Source organism: Acipenser ruthenus, chromosome 11 (genome assembly GCF_902713425.1).
Source record: "Acipenser ruthenus chromosome 11, fAciRut3.2 maternal haplotype, whole genome shotgun sequence".
Classification (NCBI taxonomy): Eukaryota; Metazoa; Chordata; class Actinopteri; order Acipenseriformes; family Acipenseridae; genus Acipenser; species Acipenser ruthenus.
This window is the reverse complement of record NC_081199.1, coordinates 12,741,939-12,748,392: the sequence shown is the minus strand read 5'-3', so window position 1 is coordinate 12,748,392 and position 6,454 is coordinate 12,741,939.

The window sequence follows — 6,454 nt, the reverse complement described above, 5'->3', positions numbered from 1 at the left end:
GATGCCAATTACTTTTGTCAGTTTCAAGTTATTTCAGAGAAAATTGTGCATTCTTCGTTTTTTGTGGAGGGGTACCAACAAATTTGAGCACGTCTGTATATTCCAGGGCTTGGTTTGAGTTCTGCCGATACCAGTAGAGATAAACATCATTGCTACTTGCAGTATAAGAGCAGCTGAGCGTTACTGACTCTCCTTCTGTTCTGGACTCTGCTGTCTGTCGAGGACTGATGGAATCCCCGCTTGTCATGACTGAACATTGAGGAGAAAAATAACATTTAATAGTCAGAAACAATAATAATAATAATAATAATAATAATAATAATAATAATAATAATAATAATAATAATGATAATTCTTGTTGTGTTGAAATTACCTGGCAGGATAATAAACATACACATGATTAATGTATCCATTTTAGCTCAATGCTGATTTCTTTTAGAACAGAATAGAAAGGTTCTGTCTCTGTGTTGATTCTGGTGCTTTTCTCTTCACAATGCTGCTCTGAACTATTCTGCTTAGAGGTTTTGAATGTCTATTGTCTGTAACCAATCAGCAAACAGAAACAGAATCATGTGATGTAAATGTGATGTAATCATGTAACTCTGCGGTTCATAGTTGTGGTTACCATTTTGTTTTATCAACACCTTCAGTAGCAGTTACCTGGATGCAAGTCAAAGAGTTTTCAATTCTTCATTGACTAACTGCAGTCGCCCTACCCACTTTCCAATGAACCTTCCCAGAACTCAGGAAATCCAGCACTCACCACATTATAATGTGCACTGCGGTTCCCCTTCTACACAGAAGAGCTGTCATTGTAATCACCAGCCTCTGTACATTCCAGGGTTTTTGTATGGGTAGGGCTCTGCTTTGTATCACTGTGCTGGTTCTATTGCACAGTAGTAGATGGCAGAATCAGACAGCCAGTTTTAGATTAGATATCTACTGCTGGTTTATATTTCCCAGAATCATCTCCATAGGTTGAACCATCTCTTGTTGCTTTATTTATACATTTTAATCCCTGGTAGAGATCTTATTTATACCAGTGCATTGCATACAAGCTGCTTGCTGTATATCGACAGTTTATCCAAAATAATTCTCCTTCTGAAACTCGCAGTAAATCAGGTCTTTGAGTCACCTGGTTTTCACTGTGCACACCTGAAACAAAAGAGAAGCTTGTGAATTAAATACATTATGTACCTGACATAATTAGGTAAACAGCTAAGTATTTAAACATTGTAACACATGAAAAACAATATATAATTAGATAGTTTGTGAAGTCTTGTGCTTTCTGAATGTTTGACATGAATGCTCTTGTTTGTATTCCACAGTATACTTCCTGTGGTAACTCTCACACCAATCATCACAGTTCTTTCACCCTCACATTACCACAAGGTCATGTGATCAGAGACAGACACACAGCAGCACAGAAGCTCCTTTTTAAACTCAGAGAGAGCGAGAGACAGAGAGGGATGGGTTTAAAAAGGGGTTAAAAAATAATTTATTTAACGCTTTATATAAATGTTTATCAAAAGTTGTTTGTTTTTTTATGCATTAAATACATGTAAACATCTAGCACATTGTTGTTGCTTTGTAAATTAATTCTATGAAAGTTCAATTTTTTATTAATATCAAACATCATACAAATTTAAATGTTGTAATATGTATCAGTATTACACTACCAGACCATACAAGGGTGCAGGGGAGTAATTAAGGAGAGTAGCTTCTGAGTAGCTTCTACACAGAACACAGGCTGCACTGCCATCTTCACCAGCGAGACTCACTCGGCAGGCAGAAGGAGGTTTTTGTATGAAGTGATATAGAGACTCTCACAGTGTGGGACTCAGAGCACAGAAGTACGTGGCAGAGTCAGACAGCACAGCCGCAGTGATATTCAGATGAAAGATCTTCTCTGTGTTGTTATGAGATGCAGAGAAACGATTTCGAAACCTTGGTGGAATGTCCTCCTGCTTAGAATAGTGACTAAGTATGAGCTGTGGGGCTTGATTGGGGTCCTGAATGTACCAGAAGAGATATGAAGCAGTGCCGTCATAATTACAGTGTATAGTGGTGTTCTCTGTTTCTTTAACAAGGGTTGATTTTGAAGGTTGAGTCACTGTATCTCCCTGGATCATTTCTAAAAGAGGAGACAGAAGATAATCACTGTGAAATTAGAATGAAATAGACTGCAGATACAAGTTGCCTTACAGTAAATAGACAGATAAATAATCATTACAACCACAAAGGAAATACATAGTTATGCTGCCTATATGTTGACAAACTGTAAAATGCTGGAACAGACTACAGATAAAGTAACACGAAAGACATTGCCAAATTCTAGTCAAAAAGTTGTGTCTAATTGTGTAGCAGTTTATTTACCTATGATTAAACAGAGAAGTATCAAAGTAAAAACAGCGCATTCCTGTTCCATTGTCAAAACTTTCAAACGCCAAACCTCCCTCCAGCGTCTGCTTCAATCTGCAGTTGAAACTGTGAAGAATGTGTTTCTATAGCAGTGATGTCATGAAACCAGTGCCCCGCCCCCTACACAGTGCACGCCTTTATTGCGTCATCACTTGGTTTCACTCATGGTTTAGTCTATTACATCTCAGAAGTGCAACCAAGATTCATTCTGATCTGCTAAATAGGTCTATAAAATACATGAGCTTTCGAGACCACAGTGGAGACTCAAGGTAAAGAAAGATCCTCATTCAGGTTATAGACAATGTTGACCCAGGGGACTTCTTTGACCTGAAAAAAGAAACAAGGACCAGTGGTCACAAATGGAGATTAGATAAAGAGGCATTCAGAACAGAAAATAGGAGGCACTTTTTTACACAGAGAATTGTGAGGGTCTGGAACCAACTCCCCAGTAATGTTGTTGAAGCTGACACCCTGGGATCCTTCAAGAAGCCTCTTGATGAGATTTTGGGATCAATAAGCTACTAACAACCAAACGAGCAAGATGGGCTGAATGGCCTCCTCTCGTTTGTAAACTTTCTTATGTTCTTATGTTCTTAAGAGCTCACAATTGACAGCAGAATTGTCATGAAAGGCCTTAGATGTACCCAAATCACTGCAAACAGAATAAACTAAAATAAATATATTAAAAAAATTTTAAAAAGTGTTTTTTTTTTCTTATTCTGTGAGATATGGTTGATGTCGGGCTCACCTAATTGTCTGCCTCTAGTTCCATGCTACCGGTTTATATAAATAGCATAGCTACCGTATTTGTTAATAGTGTGAGTTTAAGCCGGATATAGAGACAAGCTGAGAAGCTGTTGTATGGAGCTCAACCAGTGCATGTTCGTTAAATGAACTCTTATCTCTTACATTGTATGAAGGCGCCCATGAGTATGTGTAGCAGTAGATTCTTTTCCATTGTGCTGCAGGTGTCTGTGCCCGTGGATATTGAGGCTATGTACAGTAACATACATGTTGATGTGCAGGGGGATAGTTACCAGCAGGTACAGATTCATGTGTGCTGTTTTCTCTAGTAGTTTCTACACAGAACACAGGCTGCACTGCCATCTTCACCAGCGAGACTCACTCTGCAGGAAGCATGAGGTTTTTGTATGAAGTGATAGAGAGAATCACAGTGTGTGACTCAGAGCACAGAAGTACGTGGCAGAGTCAGACAGCACAGCCGCAATGATATTCAGATGAAAGGTCTTCTTTGTCTTGTTATGAGATGCAGAGAAATGATTTTGAAACCTTGGTGGAATGTCCTTCTCCTCAGAATATTCACTGAGTATGAGCTGCGGGGCTTGATTGGGATCCTGAATGTACCAGAAGAGACCGTTATCAATGCCTGCTGTTTCATTTGTGCACTGAATAATGATGCTCTCACTCTGTTTAAGAACAATTGGATGTGAAGTTTGAGTCACTGAGTCTGCTTGAGTCATTTCTAAAAGAAAAGACAAAAATAGAATGATTAAGATTATACGAAAGAATACTTATAAACAGTTATAAAACATGCCATGATAGCATACTTATAGATAATGTGAACTCCCTTCTATATGTGTGTCATTGATTTGAATTCACTTTGTTTTTTCCAATAATCATGTCATACCAACTGCACTATTTACTGTGTAATATAAATCACCATTTCTGTTTGCAATTTATTACTAAACTGTACGACTTTAAAATCCATCTCATTTTTATATTGCACGATATCGTATAATAGACTGACACATGTTTGACAAATTGCATAACCATTGCATGTATAAATGGACCTACTTATGCTTAAACAGAACAGTAGCACAGTAACCCAAGTACGTTCTTGTTCCATTCTCAACACGACAAACCTCCCTCTGCTGTCTGGTGCAATCTGAAGCTGCAACTGTGAACCATGTGTTTCTATAGAGGCGGTGTCATGGAAACCAGTGCCCCTCCCCCACACCATGTAGATGTTGTCGTCCATTGCCACCTGGTGGTTGTTCGGTTCATCTGCATTCATAATTTTCGTTTTCAAAAACCAAGATTCAGAATCTCTAGGAAGGGTTTAGGTGAGTTCAAAACTTCCGTGAAAATATCACATGGAAAAGTTCCTTTCAAATGTAGTAAAACACGGTGATGAATCACTTCTAACTACTAAGGCAGAGTTAATGATGTGTAAACCAGAAAATAAAACAAACGCTTTTTTTTTAGCAATTCTTTGGAGTTTTGAAACCTTTCGGTATTTCTCGAAAGACTCGATAGTACAGTCAAAAATGTAAAAGAAGAGTTTGCTGTATCATAAACTTTCAGAAAACAGCTGTAAACCCTTCATTAATAAGGAATGTTGGGTCGAAGACTCAGTTATTATGTCTGCTCGCGACATTTTTAATGAAAACAATAGCAGAGTCAGAGGAACACAATCTCGTGGCTGCTAATGGAGACTCTTGTAATAATGATTCCTAAAACAAAATTTTCTTAGTCAATTTTAACGTCAAACCGTACTGTATTGTAACGTTACCAGTGTAGGGGGCTGAGGGTTCAGCAGGACAGGGATTATTTATTTATTTATTCATTTATTTTAAAAAGAGAAGAAAGAAGGAAACCAACTGCAATGTTGATAAAAGCACGGTGGTGGATTTTATGAAAATATTCCATAAACTTAAACTGACATTTCAAATATATTTTTTTCTGAGCCTAATATAAAGTTTGCCAATAGAATCTGCTGTTGAATAAAATACATGCAAACGCAGCCAGCGTGTTTAAAATGAACACAAGGCAACACTATTTGAATCACGGGATATCCGTACCTGTGATTAAACCTTAATCGATTCCCTTTATATTGATACCAAGCACGTCCTTGTCTGACTTCATATTGAAGCGCAGGTGTGTGCGCATTGTTTGGTTGTTTACTAGATGTTGTACATGTTGAGTTTCCTGTGCAATGTAATATTTATTATTGTAGGTTAGATTTGTGTTTGTGAAAAGCCATTTACTGTTGATATCACAGTAAACAAATAATACTTGACTCGCATTTCTGTCTGTCCCATCCATGCTTATTTTGCCGCGAAAGGTTAACGGTAATCGACACGTCGTGCTGTGTGTGTGTGTGTGTGTGTGTGTGTGTGTGTGTGTGTGTGTGTGTGTGTGTGATATGACAGGACCAACAGCACATTGTAATGTGGCTTGTAACTTCTAAACTACAACAACAACACTAGCAACAAGCTAAAAAATAAATACAATTAATCAATACAAAGAAAATAAACAGTAATAAAAAATACATTTAACTTAAAAAATGAGACATTATTTTTATTTAATTGAAGTTTTTTTTAAATCAAATATTCCCTGTAATCTGACTGTTGTTTTAAACCCCTCACTCTCTTAAGTACCTAATAATAACTTACTGTACATACACACTGTAACTGAGATGTTTAAAACGCAACAGCACAAATAAAACAGACACGTGATGTTGTTTGTGTGCTTTTCCAGTGAAGGGGTTAATTAGTGCGCACTGAATGCGCTGTGTTATTGTAGAAGGCAGTAATGTAAAGACAGCACCGTGGTACTCAGCGCACACAGGTACACTGCAGAATCACACAGCTGCGTGTTCACGATTGTTAAACTAGTCATCTTCTGCGATGTGTCCAACTGACTGGAGAACCTGGCCTCGGTTTCATCTGATCGGAGTTCTTCAGTGGAAGCTTTCATGCGATGAAGCAGATATCGAGGCGAGCTGCCTGGAGTCTGCTTGTACCAGAACAGATTCTCATTGCTAGCGCTACTGCTCAGGGTGTAAGTGCACAATATCCTCGTGTCGCTGCTAACTTTCGAGGTAATCGTGTCATTGAGTTGATTAATTTCATCTCCACGACTGCAATCTGTAAAATAAAAAAAAATAGAGTTATGCACGATGTGGTAACTGCAGCTGAATCCACGAAATTGTTATTACAATAAAAATACATCTTTACCAAAGATTAAATAGAAGACTGCAGTGAGAAGACCTGCATACAACATGGTTATC